Here is a 21,797-nt window from a genome sequence, read left to right as displayed (position 1 = left end):
CTGCTACATGCCAGGCACTGTGCTAAGTGCTTAATGAATATTATCTCATCTGATCCTCACAACAACCCTGTGAGATAGAATTACAACAGAAACTATTTACATTAAAATTCAGTTATCAAAACTTTTTTTTACAAAAGTTCACAGACTCCAGGTTAAGACATTCCCCCTGCCCCACCCCACCCCCAACTGACATAGTGGTGCTTGAGCTGAGAAGATATGAGTTCAAGCCCTGATCTTGACACAATCTGGCTCTGTGACTGTGGGTGAGACTCAACCTTTCAGCACCCTTTAGCAGTTCTCAGACATAATCAAGGGTACAGCAGAGGCCAAGCTGTACATTGATAGAAGGTGTTTTCTCAGTGTAAGTTCCTTATGCCAGAGAAATCACAGATCTGGTCCAAACAGTGTAGAACCAAATACCTTCCACCAGTGACTGAGAAAGAACTTCAAAGGATATAGCAGGTCTAGACCTATGGGAGAGGCAATGTGATGTAGTGGAGCCAGGAAGACCACAGTGCTGTTCCTGCCTTTGACACTCACTTGCTGAGTGCTTATCAGCAAGTGACCTAACTTCTCAGTGCTCCCAGGCAATTAATTCTGGGAGCATTATATAAGTTACAGACCAGCTGTGGATCTACTTCCATAAAAGGAATTTTCCTACATAGAGTTACCAATATGGATGAAATTGCAGATCTGGACCAAAAATTATTCATATCAATTATTCATTTGTGGAGATTCATGGAACAAACCAGAAAAAGATGTCAAGAGATCAAATGAACCTTGGTGTACCATTTCCATTTGGGCTTAAACTACAGCATCCCAGATTTACAGCTAGAAAGAGAGAGATCTTCTAGTCCAACCTTCTCTTGGAAAATTGGTTTCTAGAGAGAGCGCATGATTTGCTCACAAGTTAAAAAGCCTGCACTGCGCTGCACCTGTTTACTCTACAATACTGGTTTTCCAACATTTTTGCCCTCATTCTACCCTTTAATATACCACCACCTTTCGGGGATGCTAGTACCACTGACTGATCACACTTTCATCACTGCTTCCCCTTCACTCCCTGATCTCCTAGTACTCCCCTTCTCCCCCCCCAAAAAAAAGAAAAGAAAAGAAAATTTGGCAGAATTTCCATGATTCTGAAAATATGTAGTCCTATTTTCATTTAGCAAAGGAGAGAATAATAATGTAGAATGTAGAAAAGAGAACTGACTGGTAAGCCAGGTTATGGGGAGTATGATAAATATGCAAAAAACATTCAATGAAAAAAGTCAACATGTGAAGGAGAGGATAGGAGACTTGGGACAGGCCTGATACTTCTAGTTCAGGCTCAGTATTGGCATAAAATAGTCATGAAATGAGATCATCAAACAGTTAACAAAGGAGTTTTACTTAGCCCTAACATAGCTAGAACGGGCAAGGAGACCATAGTGCTTAACTTCTATAGATATAGCCTTCTTCTTGTCTATATAAAAATTTGTCCTGTCAACAAAACAGAGTGTGGTGACTCTAATGATCATCAGGCATCTACCAAGTTGGAAGGGCACTTCTTATGCCCCTAGGTGACTCAGAATTCATGGGCACTAGGAAACTGCTTTAAGAAATATAGGGCTTGAGCATTACCTCAGCCTGGTCAATCAAGTCCTGGCTTTGTCACCTGTTAGGGACTAATCTTTTTTTTTTTTAATGAGGGAGGGGGAGAGAGAGACAGAAACCCTGATAGGTATCAGCCCTATCACAGACAAACAGCTTTCATGTTAATGGAAATGAATGAATTTAACTTTTTAAAGAATATGCCAGAATTTTTCATTTGTAAAGATCACATGTTGCATCATTCAAATGGATCATCTTTGTGGGGATTGGGAATTAAGTGCACATAGTCTGGATACTGACACAGACGTAATGCTGAAGTGAATTTGGTATTAAGTATGTCCAGTGCCAGAGATTTCCCTGTGGGAATATAATTCTGAAGTTTCAATGAATTTAAATGGGGAAACATGATCTAATATACAATGTTTTGCTTTACACATTTGACTTTTCTAGAATGTAGCTAATATGTAAATTGAAATCAAGCTTCATGACAAATTCACCAGATAACTTTAAGTCCAGTGCTCCCTTGGGCTAAGAAAATGTGATTTTTATAGGATTAGAAGCCAGAGAAGGCTCCTGGGTCTGAAGTTCAATAGCAAACACAAGAAGGCAACTCTCTACTTCAAAGAAGAATTGCTTTAGTGGAAGCTTAGAGAAAATCTCATTAGGGAATCAAAAAGCTTTTACCAATAAATGATGGGAGAAATTAAATAGAAAAGCATCAGAAATAAAGATGATTTTTTTTTCAAAATACATAGAAATTTAAATTTTTTGTGACTTTGATCCATTCTTTTTTTTAGACTTAAATACTAAAACTTAAATACATAAAAAAGTAAAAGAAACATTATAAACTTAAATATAAAATGAGAAAAGAAAAAAAAATATGTCCTTTGCACAGCAGAACATAAGAGAGGATTTAAAATATGTAGCAATAAAGTTCCATTTCAAGAAAGCCTATATGTTAAGGACTTCTGCTTCTGGGAGCCAAGATGGCAGAGTAAAAAGGTAGTCCGTCTCACCCTGTCACCCTTTCACCCTCTCACCCTCTGAAAACCAGAAAATATCACCCCAGAAAAAAAACCCTGGAACAGCTGAAGTAAAAGAAAGAGGGGGAACAGCAGTGCAGCAGCCCAGCAAAGGGGTCTCCCAATGCCTCAGCAAAAAAAAGGGAAGCAGCACTACAAAGGGCCCCAAGCAGATAAGCACCCTGCAGCATTCATCTGAAAGGAGCTGAAGAAAGCAACCTAGAGTCTTCCTTCCTAAAGTCCCAGCCCTACTGATTCCAAGCCAACACCAGGTAAGTTGTCAGAACCCTACAGCCTCCAACTATCAACCAGGAGGAGATCCTGAAGCCCAGGTGGTAGGGCAGGCAAACACGTCAACACCAGGACCTCTGAGTGCCTCAGTGAGGGCAGGGGAACCAGTGGAAACCAGCTCAGAAAACCTCCAGGTGCCTAGGCACTCTACAGCAAAGGAATCTCCCAGTGCATTAGCAGAAATGAAGGAGATAGCACTGCAAGGGGCCCCAGGCAGATAAACACCCTGCAGCACCCATCCAAAAGGAGCTGATGAAAGCTAGAGGAAAGGAAAAGCAGGCAACCTAGAATTGTCTGAAAGTTCCAGCCTTGCTGATTCCAGCCCAACACCAGGTAAACTGCCAGAACCCTACAACCTCCAACTGCCAACATAAGAGGCCCCACCACACAAAACCAGTGACCAAGACCTGGGCTCCCAACACAAGAAGCTTGGGTCCGTGCCCTCTGTTCCCCAGCAGGAGAGCTCAATCCCTTTAAAGGCCAGGGAATAAAGAAACCATGAGTAAAAAGAAACGTACCATAGATTCATATTATGATAAGAGTGAAGATCAAGACAGAAATTCTGAAGAAGACAACATTGTCAACAAACCCACATCTGCAACATCAAAAGGGAATATGAACTGGTCTGAAGCCCAAAAAGCCTTCTTAGAAGAGCTCAAGAAGGATTTTAAAAGTCTAATGAGAGAGGTAGAAGAGTCCTTAAAAAATACAATTGGCCAATTGGAAAAAAAGTACACTGAAGAAAACAAGTCCCTAAAAAACACAATTGGCAAACTGGAAAAAAAGTACACTGAAGAAAACAAATTGCTTAAAAGTACAATTGGCCAATTGGAGAAGGAAGTACAAAAACTAACAGAATGGAAACTAATGACTCTATGAGAGAGCAAGAATCAGTCAAACAGAAACAAAAAAATGAAAAAATAGATGAAAACGTAAAATACCTCATCGGTAAAACAACCGACCTGGAAAATCGATCCAGGAGAGACAATTTAAAAATCATTGGACTACCTGAAAATCATGATGAAAAAAAGAGCCTGTACAGTATCTTTCAGGAAATCATAAAGGAAAACCGCCCTGAAGTCCTAGAACCAGAAGGTTAAATAACCATAGAAAGAATACACCGCTCACCACCTGAAAGAGATCCCAAATTGACAACACCAAGGAATATAATAGCAAAATTCCAAAATTACCAGATGAAAGAGAAGGTGCTGCAAGCAGCCAGAAAGAAACAATTTAAATATCATGGAACCACAGTCAGGATTACACAGGACCTTGCAGCTTCTACATTAAAAGACTGCAGGGCGTGGAACATGATATTCCATAAGGCAAAGGAGCTTGGATTGCAGCCAAGGATCAACTACCCTGCAAAAATGAGCATGATTTTTCAAGGGAGGAGATGGATATTCAAAAATAGGGGACTTCCAAACCTTCCTGATAAAAAGACCAGAGCTCAACAAAAAATTTGATCTTCAAGTACAAGATTCAAGAAAGACATAAAAAGGTAAATGGGACAGAAAGATACAAAATGTTGTTAATAAGGGCAGACTGTTTACATCCCTACAAGGGAAGATGACACTTGCAACTCTTGAGAACTGTATTGTTATTACCATGTTAAAGGAGTATACATAAAGGGGGTGGATATTAGTTGACTTTGATGTAATGATAAAAAAAAATCTAATCAAGTGGGTTAAATGGATCCAAGTAAGTGGATTAGTCTGATCTTAGAAAATGTACTGAGAAAGGAGGAGGCAGACAAGGGTAAATTATATTACAGGAAAAGATAGAAAATCCTATTACAGCACAGGGAAAGAAGGGTGAGCATTGTGTGAACCTTACTCTCATCAGATTTGGCTCAAGAAGGGAATAACATAATCAGTTAGGTATAGAAATCTAACTTGCCCTATAGGCAGTAGGAGGGAAAAGGGGAAAGAAAAGGGAGGGGGATAGAAGGGAGGGAGAAGCAGTAAGGGAAAAGGGAAGAAAAGGGAAAGGGATAATAGAAGGAGGAGAGACTGAAGGAGGAGGTGGTCAAAAGCAAAACATAGGAGGGGAAAGGAGAAAGAAAAACATAAACGGGGAAAAAAGGATGGAGAAAAAGACATAGATAGTAATCATAACTGTGAAAGTTGAATATCTTTTTTTTCTCTTCTGTTGAGTTTTGTTTCCTCTTTCTGATGGTTCCTCCTATTGGTTTTAATTTTTACTTACAACTTCACTGATGTGAAAATATGTTTAATAGGAATTTAAATGTATAGCCTATATCAGATTGTATGCCGTCTTGGGGAGGGTGGTGGGGAGGAAGGGGGAGAAAAATTTTAAAGTCAAAATCATATGGAAGTGATTGTTGATAAATCAAAATAAATTAATAAGATAAATTTTTTTAAAAAAGAAAGCCTACATGTTAAATACTACATGTTTTTTTGAGAGCTATCCATCTTTGCTTCCTTGTAGGTTTTCTTTTGTTCTCTGCTATATGAAATTTAATTTGTTTTTAGCAAATATGAATAGTGGAACAAATGCTACCAGGAGGGAGGAATAAAAGCAAAATATTTTATTTTTGTAAATTTGTATATATTAGAATTGTTAAATTTTCAGAGTGAGCATTTATACCTCAGAAATAAACAATGCTACAAATCATAGCTTGATTTATTGTTTTGCTGATTATCTAGACTTAAGAAAGTAATGAAGAAAATTTTCATGATGCACATTAATAGTAAAAGTATGTTGCATCACATTTTTTCCTGAGAGAGCTAGTAATTAATCATTTACCAGCATACTACTGTATCTACCCAAAAGGACAGTGGGCTGGCTACTGCAGCCAGTGATGAGTTTCCCCATCTTCAATGGAAGTCTTCAAGCAAAAGTCAAATGACCACTTCTTAGGATTATTGTAAGAAGGGGATGTTTGCCCAGACCTAAGTTGGACCAGATGACTATTTAATGTCCAGTTTTGAAAGTCTGTCTGTGACTTTGTTTACAATTTCACAGAGCCTGGTTTCACCACAAACGTCACTGTTCTCTCGCTCATGCTTTCTTATCTTAACTTCTTTAAGAGATCACTGTCCCATCTCCCCTACTAAAATGGAAGTTGTATGCTATCACGGATTGACACTTATTCTTTGTGCTCCCCGCACTGTGCTTTTCACATAGTAGGTGTGTGAATGATGGCTGACCTGAATTGCTTCAGTGGAATTATGAACAGAGTGGAAATGCAGCTCTTAGGACTGGAGTGTTTTCAGTTTACAGTAGCATTATGTAAATTGAAAAGAAAGGGGGGAGGGGAGAGACCTCCTGTGAGCTGAACATAATTTTGATTTGTCCTAAACTCAAATGTGCTCATTCAAGAAGTATTTATGGAGCACCTACAGGGTGGAAGGCATCATGCTGGGGGTTGAAAAACATTTCCAATGTAACTGATTTTGCTGGACATAGGAAACAGACACTCTGTTATTGTCTTTAAGCAGAGAATTCAGAAATGTTTTCAGCCTTTTGCATGTGCTTGGAAAAATAACTTCAGATAATATGCCTGCATACCCTGTATGCTGTTGCATCAACAAACATCCTGCTTCAGTCACATCATTAATAGATTATAAGCATATCCCTCCATAAAATCATGAAACATCATTGTAACATTGTTTGGCTAGTTGCTGAACATTTGTAATGTTGTAGCTATGAAATCAACTGTCCCCTGTTATTTTGTTTCACCTGAAAGGACATTTTCCACCATCCAATTAACAATGTTAGGCAAGATATGCCTGTACTTCTATTGTAGAAATAAAAGCTTGTCATTCAAAACACAGCCGTCAAATGGATGTCTATGCTTTTCTTTAGTAATGAGAGTTGAGCCACCACCATCCCTCTGGGGTCTGTGCTAATTGATGGAAGAGAATGGATTGTACCAAATGATCTTATCAATTCAAATCAATAAAGGCTTATTGAGTGCCTAATACCTGCAAGGCACCGTGTTAGGGCATAAGATCGTAAATCTCAAGCTGAATGATGTGTCAAAAGCCAGTTAGGGGGACAGCTAGGCGGCACAGTGGATAGAGAAAATCTGAACTTAAACACTTATTAGCTACTGTGACCCTGGACAAGTCACTTAACCCCCAACTACCTCCAAAAAAAAGCCATTTAGTCTTACTCCCTCATTTTGAAATTGAGGCAGGAAAAGGTTATTTGATTTACCAAAGTCACACAGCGGGTAAATATTAGAGCTAGGATTTGAATTCAGGTCCTTCAACTCTCCAGTCAGTCACAACTCTTATCACTTTACCACAAGAGGTTGGGAATTTGTGGGACATAGTGGAACCAGCAACTTCATTGCTCTATGTGTTCACAGTAAGGAAAATCCCTGTACCATTGCAGATGAGTTCAGTACTTGCTTTGGAATTTACAGCGTTAAAGAATTTACTGAGAAATTAAGAAATTAGGTAACTTGTCCAGGGTCATATAGCCAGAATGGCAAAGCAGGGACATGGCTCCAAGGCCTGCACTCTCTCCTGGCACTAGAGGTTCAAAGACAAAAATGAGGCAGTTCCAACTTTCAAAGACCATATATTATGCCATATATTATATAATCCTACAATACTAATAATTATTATCCCTTTTTGTACACAAAAAGGAATAGAGACAGGATTTGTGATTTCCTTCGTATAGGAAACTCCTTGTGAATTGTTCCATCATCTCAGTTGTGTCTGACTCTTCATGACCCCATTTGGTGTTTTCTTGGCAGAGATACTAGAGTAGTTTGCCATTTCCTTCTCTAGCTCATTTTACAGATGAGGACACTGAGGCAAATAGGGTTAAGTGACTTGTGCAGGATCACATAGCTAGTAAGTAAGTACTTACTAGTACTAGTAAGTAGTAAGTAAACCCAATCTGAACTCAGGAAGATGAGTCTTCCTAACTTCAGGCTAGGCACTCTGCTGTGCCCACCTAGCTGCCCTAAGCTCTCTCTACTAATGCAGGTCAGCCCTTCTCTACAGTTTTTGTTCTTTTAGAGAGTTGCCAAAACTAGAGCATACAAAGGTTAAGTGACTTACCCAAGTTCACTCAGCCAGAGATGGGACTAGAACCCAAGTCTCCCTACCCCTGAAATGGCTGTCTACTACTTTATGATACCTCTCCCATGTACACAAATAAGCATAGCAAAAGACAGATTGAGGAAGGAGAAGGCACTAGCAACTTGGGATCAATGGAGGTTTCACAGAGGAGGTGGCACCTAAGTTGAGTCTTGAAGGAAGACAAGCCTTCTGGGAGTCAAAGATGAGGTAGGAGTACATTCCAAGCACGGGGAACTATCTTGTATGATAGCAAGGAGTTAAGAGCTAAAATGCTGGGTTCAGGGAAAAGCAAGGACTATGGCTTGGCTGGCACATGGACTTTGTATTAAATGAAACTGGAAAGGTGGGTCCTCAAAGATTGGTGAGGGTCTTACTTAGCAAAGTAAAGAGTTTATATTTTATCCTATAGGCAATGGGGAGTCACTGAAAGTTTTACCATGGGTGAGTGACATAGTCAAACCTGTGCTTCAGAAAGATTGTTTTGACAGCTGCATGGAGGGTAGGCTGTGGAGGGGAGACATGAGAAGCAGGGAGACCAATTAGGAGGCCATTACAATATTCCAGGTAAGAGAGGAAGAGAGTCTAAACTAGGGTGATGGCTGCATGATTGCAGACAGATGTCAGAGATGCTGGGGAGCTAGAATGGACAAGACTGATTGGATACAGAGGATGGAGAAGAGGAAAGAGTCAAGGGTGACTCTGAGGTTATGAACCTACAGTCAGAAGAAGGATGGTGGTACCATCAACAGAAACTAGAAAGATAGTGAGTGGGAAAGAAACATAATGAGTTCCATTTTAGACATGTTGAAATACAGATGCCTACAGGTAACATGGAGGAGATAGCTGGTAAGCAATTTCTGTGTGACGAAATTCACAGAAGAGATTATCAAAAACTTTCCATCTATATATTCTACCCCCTGAGCCTTAGATCTTTGCCTTGTCTATATTGCAAAGGGGGCCATTGCTCAGGTCACCTGTAATTTTAAGATCACAATTTTTCACTTGGAAAATACATGCATTAAAATTCAACCAGTTTGTTTCACATTCTCATGCTTGTTTGGAGGGTAATTCATTTAAAAAAAAAACTATTCTCCCTGTTACCTTGAATAATCTGAGATTTTGAAGTAGTTCAAAGTCCAATTTTAAGAAATAGTTTCATTTTTTCCTTCATCAAACCTTTTTTACAGAACTTCATTCATTTGCTTTTCCTTTCTAATTCAATTCAACATGCACTTATTAAGTCCCTACTGGATACACAACACCAGGAATACAAAGATGAAAAATGATATATAACCTGCCTTCTAGGAGCTTGTAGGGGTCGAGAAAGAAAAGGAATAAAAATGTAAACAAATAAGAGTGATGGAAGATAAAGAGAATGTGATAAGGGTGAAATAAAAGGCCAAAACAAAAGTATCTTTAAAAGATTTTAGAAGGAAGAGATCACCTTCATCTAGGGAGGATCAGGGAAGACTTCCTGGAGGAGGTGACACCTGAACATGGCTGAAAAGGAAGAGGATTTCAATAGGCAGAGATGGAGAGGAAGGTATATAAACTGTCTAACCTCACTCATTGCTACTTCCAAAGCAATCACATTAAGAAAAGTAGCATTACAGGGTTTCAGTGCCATCTGATACGCAGAAATAAATCAACCCCATATCAACAACTCCAGTTTAAACAGGCAGGGGTTCACGGTGTGTTGTGAGCATTCAAAGAATGGGCCCTGGCCTGGCCAGCATCAAGGTCTCCCATTTCCCATATGTTGACACCCATGTATCCATTTTTATCCCCTTATGGGCTATTTGATTTTCCTTGTTTCTCTCTCGGCAGCTGGGCTCATCAGTCCTCTCACGCTCGTCAGGACTTTATCCCTCAGGACAAGAGTCAATCAACAAGCATTGATTTAAGCGTCTACAATGTGCCAAGCACTGTGCTAGGCACTGACAATACACTTCCCTTACCCTAAGGAACTCACATTCTATTTAGAGGTGGGAAAGTGTATAACATTTTCACAGATAAATAAAAACTGGATACAAACAAAATAAATATTTTCTTTTGTGATGGGTGGTGGCTATACTCTAACAGCTGGCGGAATCAAGAAAGGCTTCTTGAAGGAGAGAAAGTAATACAAAATATAAAAAAGTAAGGATGAAAGAGGATAAAAAGAACGTGATTAGCAGGAGATGAAAGACAAAAAAAGTGTCTTAGGAAGATTCAAGAAGGAAGGGATCACTTTCAGCTAGACAGGATCAGGGAAGACTTCTTGGAGTATGGCTGCAAAGGAAGATTTCCATAGGTAGAAATGGAGAGGGCCACCTAAGCAGCCCCTTCAAGAGAGCTTGGGGTTCCATGAGGTGGAGGCAGAGAAGATGAGGAAGACGAGCATGAAAGAGAAGTGGTGGGAGATTGAACGCTGTGGACAGAAAACCGCATTCAGGCCAACCACAAGCCCAAAACTGGCGAACACCATCACCTACTCTTTTTCTATCTTCCTAATTCCTAAACGAGGAGGTTTGGACTCAACTACCCTATCCCACCCCCACCTTCTAGCTATGGCAGCAGCCAGGAGTTGGTCCCATGATGCAGAGAACAGGAAATAAGATTATTCAGTTTGTATCTCACATAATCAGTCAAGGGATGTTATACAGGGGCTTCATGTCACTGCAGTAAGGTTTAGTTATAACGTATTTGTGTTACTGCGAAACAGTGGTGGTCAGGGCAGTATCGTAAAGGTTATCCTATAGCGGTTTATTATCAGAATGTACTTTTCTTCCAAGAAACTCTAAAAGACTTTGCGACCATCATCTCATTCATCCTGATAACATCTTTTATGAGACAACTAAGTGCAATTTTCAGAAGTATTTTGATTCAAGAATGTTAGTATCATTCCTATCATCTCATGGCCAGGGCCCTGCAATCAAACTGGCTGAAACATGGGGCTATCGGGGTGATGATCATGACGTTATGATCCCAGCTACATGATCAACCCTTTTAAAACAAGAAAAGTGAAAAGGGAGAGGCTAGGGACCTGAGTGTCCAGGACTCTGTTCTCTTTTGGATTCTCTCATCTAGTTGGAGGTGTCTCGGCCAGAGGAAACTTATAGTCAGAGGGACTGGTCAGAAACCATTGAAGGCCTTTTAATTCCAGAGTGGCTGGCCAGACTCAGAAGCGTTGAACAGATAGTCTAAAAGTTTCTCTAGCTTAAAAGGTAGAGAAGGCCTCGGATGGCTGCACAATTTCTGAGTAATTCCTGCTGTGGATGGCTCCTGGTTGCTATAACAACAGGCACCAGTGAGTTAACCCTTTGACTTCAGGCCTTCCTGGTGCTCTATAGACTGCCCAGACAATGCCTCAGACCCTCTGAGGAAGAACTATTCTTCTTTACTCCTCCTCTGATGCCCTGTTTCACTGTTATCAGCGCAGCATGCTCAACCAGGCCTTGCCTTCAGTGTCTGCTGCATAGTGTCCTAGTCAAACTGGCCTACTTCTTGTTCCCTCCATATATAACACTCCATCATCTCCTGGCCCTGTGCTTTTACACAGGCTATCCCTCCTTCCTGGAATGTTCCCCCCTCTTCCCACCTGCCTCCTAGAATCGCTGCCTAGTTCCCTCCAAGGCTCAGCTCAAGCACTGACCCCCACAGAAGAACTTTCCACAGCCCCCCAGTTGTTAATGTTCTCCCTTCCCCAAAATTATTTTCTATGTATTGTGTTTACTCATCTGTGTACATATTGTTTTCTGCAATGGAATATGAAGTCCTTGAGGTCAAAAACTATTTCCTGGGGGCAGGTAGGTGGCGCAGTAGATAGAGCACCAGCCCTGAAGTTAGGAGGACCTGAGTTCAAATCCAGCCTCAGATCAAACACTTGATACATACTAGCTGTGTGACCTTGGGCAAGTCACTTAACCCCAATTGCCTCACTAAAAAACTTTTTTAAAAATTTCTTTAAAAACTATTTCCTTTTTTGTCTTTGACTCCCCAGTGCCTAGCTTAGTACTTGGAGAGGAGCGGGTGTTTTAAATACTTGGGTTTTTGTTGTTTGTTTTGGTTTTTTTTGGTGAGGCAATTGCGGTTAAGTGACTTGCCCAGGGTCACACAGCTAGTAAGTGTCAAGTATCTGAGGCCACATTTGAACTCATGTCCTCCTGACTCCAAGGCTGTAGCTCTATCCACTAAGCCACCTAGCTGCCCCATTAAGTACTTGTTGATTTGAAATGTTAAAGAATTTTATCAAGTCTCCTGTCTATCCATCCCAGGTCTAACCTCCAGAAACTTCATGCTCTTTAAGCTTTGTCTTGTCTCTCTGGACTCCTTGTGTAACCGAGAGACAAAGAATGATACCATTAGAAAAAAATCCCAGAGAGGAATCAGGAGACCTGGGTTTCTAGTCTTGGCCATGTGACCTTTCACAAATCACTTTCTTGGACTTTGGTTTCCTCATCTATGAAGTGAGGAGGTTAGACTAAATCTCTAAAGCCCCAGCTGGATCAGACATGATGATTTTCTCTTGCCTGCTTCATTTGTTATTCAGTTATTTCAGTTGTATCTGATTCATCGTGACCCCATTTGGAGTTTTCTTGGCAAAGATACTGGAGTGGTTTGCCATTTCATTCTCCATCTTGTTTTACAGAAAAGAAAACTGAGGCAAACAGGGTTATGACTTGCCCAGAGTCACATAGCTAGTAAGTGTCTGAGGCTGCATTTGAACTGGCCTCATCTGCTAGTTAAGTGGCTGAGACCAGATTTCAACTTAGGTCTTCCAGACTCCAGGCCTAGCACTCTATCTACTGTGTCACCTAACTGCTTCATTCTCTGGCAACTGGATACTCCAGTTGTCTTGATCTATATCTGGCCACTGGTCCCAGATGGCTCTGGAAGAGAGGATGAGGCTGGTGACTTTGCACAGCTCTGCCTCACTTAAATCCAAGTCACTTGCAAGTGAAGATATCACCTCATGATGTCGCTGGTCTTCCTCAAGAGCAAAGGACAGACAACAACAATCCCTTCTTCCTGCCTGGCTCTTGAGGTCCTGGTCAGGTCTAGCAACACCTAATTCCACCAGTGACTTGCAAAATCCTACCATGTATCACAGAGAAGGTCAGGTAAAAAAAAAACAAAAAACAAAAAACCAATCCAATGACTCAATGTCTTTTAGAGTCTTGACACCACATTAGAGAAAAGAGCATGCTGCTACAGTGGAAAGAGTACTAGAATTTGGCATCGGAGGATCGATGCTGGAACCCTAGCTCTGTTCCTTACTATCTGTGTTGTCTTGGGCAAGTCTCTTCTAGAAAATGAGATGATTGGATCATATGATGTCTCAGGTCAATTCAAATAAACCAGTATTTAGTAGGCACCTACTTTATGCCAGGCATCCTGGTAGGTGCTGAAGATATTATGATTCATAACAACAACAACAATTTACCTAGTGATTACTATGTGTCAGACACTGTGCTAAGTAAGGGCTTTTTACAAATATTTTCTCATTTTATCTTCACAACAACCCAGGATGCAGATGCTATTATTATCCCCATTTTACACTTGAGGAAAGTGAGGCAAACAGAAATTAAGTGACTTGCTCAGGGTCACACATTTGGTAAGCATCTTAATTTGAACTCAGATCTTCCTGACTTCAGGCCCATCACTCTTTCCACTGTGCCACCTCCCTGCCTTCCTTCAAGAAGCTTATAATCTATTGGAAGGAAACACAAAGCATATACTAAGCAGTTTCATGAAGGAGAGAGTGCTAACAACTGGAAGGATAAGGCAAAGCCTCTTGTAGGGGTTGTTGCTGTCTGAGCTATACTTTGAAGGTAGATAGAAATACTATGTGGTGGCAATATGGGGGAAATACAAGGGGAAGCCTAGCAAAGGGATGGAGGTGGGAGGATGTCATGTAAAGAAAACAGCTAGCATGCCAATTTGACCATACTGGAGGGTATGGGAAAGGAAGTAATAGGAAATAAGACTAGAAAGGTAAGTGGGAGCCAGACTGGAGAACCTTAAATTCCAGGTTGAGAGTTTATTTTTTATCTTAGAGGCACTATTGAGTAGGAGGGTAACATGGTCAAATCTATGGCCACCTCCACTATTAGTCAAAGAAGTACAAATTAAAACAACTTTGAGCTTGTTTTAACATAAAATTGATGACAAAATTTGAAAGAAGGAAAAAGATGTACAAAAAGTACATGGAATAGTCTTGTTTAACAATCTTATTAGACTTCATGTGTATGTCTTGAATAGTTTAAAAAAAAATCTGTTCATAACAGAAGTTTCCAGTTGTTTATATAAACCTCTTTCCTGTTCTTCTTTGTATACTAAAATGATTTCTATTTGTTGATGATTATTAATTACAGAATAAAAACAAAAATGTACTAGACAAAAATTAATAGCAATCTAACTCAGTGCTGTGGAAGAGCAGCTTCGTTCATTCATTACTGGTGGGGTAGAATTGCAAACTTGTAGACTCTTTTGTGGGGAGTAATCTGGCTGTGCACAATAAAAGTTACAAAAATAATCATACTGTTTGACCTAATAATTCCATTGTCAGGAATATACCCTAAAATTGTTTTTGTTTTTGTTTTTGTTTTTAAAGCAAGAGAGCTATCTGTGTTGAAAGATTTTCACAGAGGTATTGGAAGACTCATTTTCCCAAGTTCAAATCCACCCTCAGACCAGCTATGTGATCCTGGGCAAGTCATGTAATCCTGTTTGCCTCAATTTCCTCATCTGTAAAATGAGCTGGAGAAAGACATGGCAAACCACTCCAGTATCTCTGCCAAGAAAACCCCAAATGGGGTCGTGAAGAGTTGGACACAACTGAAATAAATGAACAACAAAATAATATTGCAATTGCAATAAATTGGGGTGAGGAGGGCAGGGAAAGCCTTTGAATACCCAATAATGGGGGCATGGTTAAATAAATTATGGTTGCATTCATGTAATGGGGTGATATAGTATAATTAAGACCAACAAGCAAGGAAACATTAAGGGCCTTCATGAAATAATGGAAAACCAAAAGAGCAAAATCAGAAGAAGAAAATAAATGAAGCAAAGAGTATATATGATCATAAAAGAGGAAAAGGGAGTAAGAATGAATGAATAAAAGGATTCTGATCCTGAAAAAAATGAAAAAAATGACTGAAGAGTTGTAATAGCACTTTATCTGTTACAATGAATTCATTTAGATAGAAATAGTAACCAAGCAAGACTGATTGGTTGTATTAAGGCTCAACGTTCAGTTTTTAATAAAACATTTAATGATCGTGAAAAAAAAGAAACTAGTGCATTCTTCATCATTGAAGCTGGATGCACACTTGTCTGGAACATTGGTGGCGTGGGCCGGATCTCGTTTGTTAATGAAAAGCTGAGTTAAGGGATCAATGAGGTCCCTTCAAGCTCTGTGATGCTGTGATATTATTTGGGAGGCTCCAGAGTCAACACAGGCTAAGTTACTCCTTGGCCTTAACATTCAAGGCCTCAGAAGCAAACAAGCATTAAGCCTTCCTACAGAGTATATAGTAACTAGAACACAGTGAGTATTGAGAAGAGGGAGATGAAAGGGGAAGGGCCCCAGGAAGATATAGGCTGGAACCAAGGAAGAGAAAGACATCTCTGTCTTGGAGCAGGTATTATAGTATAATACATAGGCAGCTAGGTGATGTAGTAGATGGAGTGTTGGATCTAAGGTCAGGAAGACCTTAGTTCAAACATGATATTTACTAGCTTTGTGACCTTGGGCAAATTATTTAACCTATCTCTGCCTCCGTTTTCCCATCTGTAAAATGGGAATAAGAACAGCACCTACTTCCCAGGGTATTGTGAGGAACAAATGAGATAATAATTGTAAAGCACTTAGGACAGTGCCTGGCACATAGTAGGTGCTATATAAATGTTAACTATTATGTTAGGTATTATTAAAAAAAAACAGGATGTTGAATGGGGAAACCTGGGTTCACATCCCAGCTCTGACACTTATTAGAATCAGGATTTAGATATAGAATGGACCTTAGATATCATCTGATCCAACCCCCTTATTCTGCAGACGAGGATGTCATGGCAAAGAGATGTCAACTGATATGCCCATAGTCACACAGGCAGGGCTGGGTTTGACCCCAGTCTGTTTGACTTCAAATCTATTATTCTTTCCTTTGTACTATGCTGTGTGACTTCAGGCAAATCATTCATCTCTCCACGCCTCAGTTTCCTCATCTGCAAAACTGAGGATAATAATACTGGCATTGCCTATTTCACAGTGTTATGAGGAAAGCTTCATTCAAACCTTAAGTGGACATAGAAATATGAGCTGTTGTTATGAATGAACAGGGATTCAAAATGGCAAAATCTCGCCTGATGTATTATAGGTCCTCCCATGGAGCATGCTATTGGAGTGTCTTCCAGTTCAATCCCCCAATACATATATAAGACCATGGAAAACTCTACTAAGATTTAGAGTCATTGAAGATGAATTCTAAACTAAAAACTCTACAAAACCATTTCAAGACTAGTTGAATTTGAGACAGTGGTGTTTTGTTTTGTTTTGTTTTTTAGATATTCTTCTTGGATAGTGAATATTCTAAGAGTTGTAGGAACAACATGCATGATAGAACATCAGATTTTTTCAATGTATTGATGGGTTTTGTTAGGTTTTTCTCTTCTTCCTATCTTTCTTTTAAAAAAAATCTTTCATATTAGCAATGACTGAGGAAAATTGGGGCAATGTAAAAATCAAAGATATCAATTTAAAAAAATTTTTTTTAAGTATTGGGGAGAGAAAAAATCATATCTCTGCATATATCAGTCCATATAATGTGTCATTCTCAAAACTGAATAGAAGCCAATAGGCTAGATGCCCATCAATTGAAGAATAGCTAAGCAAACCATGGTACGTAAGTGTAATGGAATATTACTCTGCTGCAAGTAATGAGAAATGTGATGAATATAGAGAAGCATGAGAAAAAAATCTACATGAACTGATACAGATTGAAGCAAGCACTGCCAAGAAAACAATATACACAGTGACTACAACAACATAAATGAAAAGAATGATCAAAAAAACTTTTTAAATGTTGCAAAATTATGAAAAAAACAAGTATAGTTTGAAAGATAAGATATGAAAAGACACTCTCAACCCTCTCCTTTACAGAAGCGATAGGTCCACAAATGTTATGTTGCATGTATTTTCAGATGTTTTTTTATGTGTTAATTTCTTTTCTTTTTCTTTTTTGTCTTTAAAAATACTATTTGTTCCTAGTTCTGCTTCCGGGAGCCAAGACGGCGGAGTAAAAAGGTAGTCACTCTCACCCTCCCCTATCAACCTCTGAAAACCCAGAAAATATCACCCCAGAAAAAACCCTGGAACAGCTGAACCAGAAGAAAGATAGGGAGCAGAAGAGCAGTAGCCCAGCCTCACTTTAGCACACCCGGGGGAGATCCTGGTGACTCGGCATTCTACAGCAAAGGAGCCTCCCAGTACCTCAGCAGATCTAAGGGAGGCAGCACTTCAAGGGGCCCCAGGAAGATAAACACCCTGCAGCACCCATCCAAAAGGAGCTGATGAAAGCTAAAGGAAAGGAAAAGCAGGCAACCTAGAATTGCCTGAAAGTTCCAGCCTTGCTGATTCCAGCCCAACACCAGGTAAGCTGCCAGAACCCTACAGCCTACAATTGCCAACATAAGAGGCCCCAAACACACAAAACCAGTGACCAGGACCTAGGCTCCCAACACAAGAAGCTTGGGTCAGTGCCCTCTGTTCCCCAGCAGGAGAGCTCAATCTCTTTAAAGGCCAAGGAATAAAGAAACACTATGAGTAAAAAGAAATGTGCTATAGATTCATATTATGATAAGAGTGAAGATCAAGACAGAAATTCTGAAGAGGACAACATTGTCAACAAACCCACATCTGCAACATCAAAAGGGAATATGAACTGGTCTGAAGCCCAAAAAGCCTTCTTAGAAGAGCTCAAGAAGGATTTTAAAAGTCAAATGAGAGAGGTAGAAGAGTCCTTAAAAAATACAATTGGCCAATTGGGAAAAAAGTACACTGAAGAAAACAAGTCCCTAAAAAACACAATTTGGCAAACTGGAAAAAAAGTACACTGAAGAAAACAAATCCCTCAAAAATAAATTGGCCAATTGGAGAAGGAAGTACAAAAACTAACAGAAGAAAACAATCTGTTAAAAATTAGAACTAGACAAATGGAAACTAATGACTATGAGAGAGCAAGAATCAGTCAAACAGAAACAAAAAAATGAAAAAATAGATGAAAATGTAAAATACCTCATTGGTAAAACAACTGACCTGGAAAATCTATCCAGGAGAGACAATTTAAAAATTTTTGGACTACCTGAAAATTATGATGAGAAAAAGAGTCTTTACAATATCTTTCAGGAAATCATAAAGGAAAACTGCCCTGAAGTCCTGGAACAAGAAGGTAAAATAACCATAGAAAGAATTACACCACTCACCGCCTGAAAGAGATCCCAAATTGAAAATGCCAAGAAATATAATAGCTAAATTCCAAAATTACCAGATGAAAGAGAAAATACTGTAAAAATACTACTTGTTCTGTAGGACAGTTCTCTTAGGGAGGAGGGATAATGGCAAAAATTGTGATATTAAAATTTTTTATTTTACATTTTAATATTAAATATTAAAATTTTTTTAAACTTTTTTTTAAAGAAGCTGGTGAGCAACAATTCTTTCTTTAAGTTAGTCAGAATCTGAGAAGCATTCTGGTCAAGACCTTGTAAATCTTGGAATTTCCACATGTGGTCAACCACTGCCACATCAAAAGGAAACAGAATGAGAGCCATATTTGTCCAAAATATTTCTTCATTAAACACCCACAATCACTGGTCTGGTTCTGTCTCCATACACTGTAACTAACCCACTGGTATTTTGATTCTGCTTACACCCTGACCTTGTCACTAACTCTCCCTGATCTTGGCTTGAGAGCCTCCTCTCCCAAGTATTGTCACCCTTGCTTGAACCCAGATGAGATATTTGGAAGTTTTCTGAACAGGCCACCTTAGTTTCCCCCTTTAATTTCCTCTTTCCTTTCACTCCTGGTTGACTTCCATGATTGTAGAACTGGCCACAGCCTCCATCTTAGTCCAAGTACACTTTCCTTCTTCAAGGTCAGCAACACCATCCACCTTCCCAATCTTCCACTTTCACACCCCCACCTATCCTGGTGCCCTAGGTACCACCACACTTGTCCCTGCCTCTTGGTGTCCCTCTAGTGGCCATCTGAAGTAATAAGCTGCTGCTACTTTAAATTAATCTAGGCATGGTATCTACAAGTTGCCCCAAGCTGAAAACTGTATTCTCGACTATCCCCACATCATAAATTTCATGACAGATAAATATTGTCTAATATATATGCAAATATGTGCGTGTGTGTGTGTGTGTGTGTGTGTTGAGAGGTAACATGTATGATAGAAAGACTGCTGGACTAAAGAGAAACACAGGTTTAAATGTCATTCTTCACAGTGCTGTTATAAGGATTCTAGATGTCCTCTGATGTTTTTCATGGCTCTAAATAGATAATTCTGTGATGCAGTGGAGCACAGCTTGATTTCAAGTCAGAAGATTTGGGTTTGGCTTCTGGCTCTGCGATACTGGGTAATCCACTTGTCAGTTTCCTTTCTGGCAAAATGTGGCTGGATAACATCTAGTATCACTTCTACCTCTAAATCTACAATCCTATGATCCTACTATGTAAAAGTATTTTGTAAACTTTACAGTGTCATGTAAATTTCAAGCATTATAGCTGACACACTGTATCCTTCCTCACTTAAAAACTCCATTTAATATAGATTACCCTCAATATTGACATTAAACATCAGCCTAATATTATTACCCCTGATATACATAAGAAGGTAAAAGTCATTATTTGACCCTAAATTCAAGGACATAGCTTTCTACAGAGAAAAGGAATTCCTGGGCACCAGCAACCTTACTATACAATAGTATTCCATTATATTCACACATCACAGGTTTTTCAGTCATTTCCCAAAGTTCTCTGCAGGTCAAGTGGTTGGAGAACTACTATTAAAAGGCGCTACCTTAATGTCTCCTACTATGTAACATTTTTTAAAATTTGTTTATGCCCTTCGTGCTTTTTCTCAAAATTAGGAAGTCCAGACTGCCCACTTTGCCAAGATTATCCTGCTTTTGAGTGCATTTGTCTGAAAATCGAACTGACAACCTTATATTCTTTTTTTGTTTTGTTTTTGTTTTGTTTTTGCTAGGCAATGGGGTTAAATGACTTGCCCAATGTCATACAGCTAATAAGTGACAAATGTCTGAGGTCACATTTGAACTCAGGTTCTCCTGATTCTAGGGCCAATGCTCTATCCACTGTACCACCTAGCTGACCCCATATTCTTTTTTTTAAAAATTCACTTTTGACCTCTGTGAAAAACAAAATGTTTCTTTCCCCTGGTAATATCTACGTCCCACCATATTCCTCCCAATCACAGTTCACAAGTCCTGAGACAATTCAGTTCAGTTCAACAAATATTTCTTAAATGCCTAAGGTATAAACAAAGACTACAGGAGTGCATTCTACTGCTGGGGAGGGAAGGAGGGAGGAAGACAATAGTCTGAAGGAATAAACCACAAATTAAATAATAGACTACCTTGCCTAGCTCTGACCTTGATCAGCCCTAGTTCTGCTGCTTTTATGTTTACCCTGTAGCATGCTAAACCTCTTCCCCCTGGACTTTTTTCTGTGGGTTTAGATGGTAGGGAATAGTTCCCAGATTAAAAGATACATTCTGTAGGGCCCTCTTGTGCAAGAGGCACATGAATCCATGCAGACACTGATCATTTTGATCTTTATTTAGCTGCAGCAAACAAAGCAGGGCAACTCAAATGTGCAAATGTGCAAAATGTGCAAAAGCAAATGTGCCTTCTGTAGACTGAACAAACAGTGTGTCTCACCCATAGGAGGATTATTATTTTCCAAATATGTACAGATGCTATTGTAACTAACAAAACACAAATTCATTTGAAAGCTTGCCTGACTTGTAAGAGGTTTTCAGTGTGCCTTTTCTTTCTTTCTCTTTCTTTCTTTCTTTCTTTCTTTCTTTCTTTCTTTCTTTCTTTTTCTTTCTTTTCTTCTTTCTTTCTCTCTTTCTTTCTCTTTCTTTCTCTCTTTCTTCTCTTTCTCTCTCTCTCTCTCTCTCTCTCTCTCTCTCTCTCTCTCTCTCTCTCTCTCTCTCTCTCTTTCTTGGCAATGGGATTAAGTGACTTGCCCAGGGTCACACAGCTAGTAAGTGTTATATGTCTGAGGCCGGTTTGAACTCAGGTCCTCCTGAATCCAGGGCCGGTGCTCTATCCACTGCGCCACCTAGCTGACCAGAGTGTGCCTTTTCTTGATGATATTAATAGCAATACTCTAATAATAATAATAATTAAAACTTATATCATTCCTGAAAGTTTACAAAGCATTTTATAAACATCACCTCGTTTTATCCTTATGATGACCTTGGGAAGTTGGTGCTAATATTATCCCCATTTTATAGATGAGGAAATAAAGACAGGCAGGAGTTAAGTGACTTGCCTAGGATCACACAGGTATTAAGTATCAGAGGCTAGTCTTTCTGACCCAACATCTAGTGTTTTATATATTTGCCACCTAGTGGTAGAGAGTTCTGTCTTCCTCAGTTCTGACATCTGTAAAATAGTGATAATACAGTTATCTCTTTCACATTAAAGGAGTTAGGGCCACTGTCCCACTTCAATCTGGAAAATCTGTGTAAAATTTTTTGGCCCTCCCTTATTACCAGAGAAGTCTGAACTATTATAATATTAAAAGAT

Source organism: Phascolarctos cinereus, unplaced genomic scaffold, assembly GCF_003287225.1.
Source record: "Phascolarctos cinereus isolate Bilbo 61053 unplaced genomic scaffold, phaCin_HiC Scaffold_4;HRSCAF=312, whole genome shotgun sequence".
NCBI classification, from domain to species: domain Eukaryota; kingdom Metazoa; phylum Chordata; class Mammalia; order Diprotodontia; family Phascolarctidae; genus Phascolarctos; species Phascolarctos cinereus.
Note: the sequence above shows the minus strand (reverse complement) of the source record.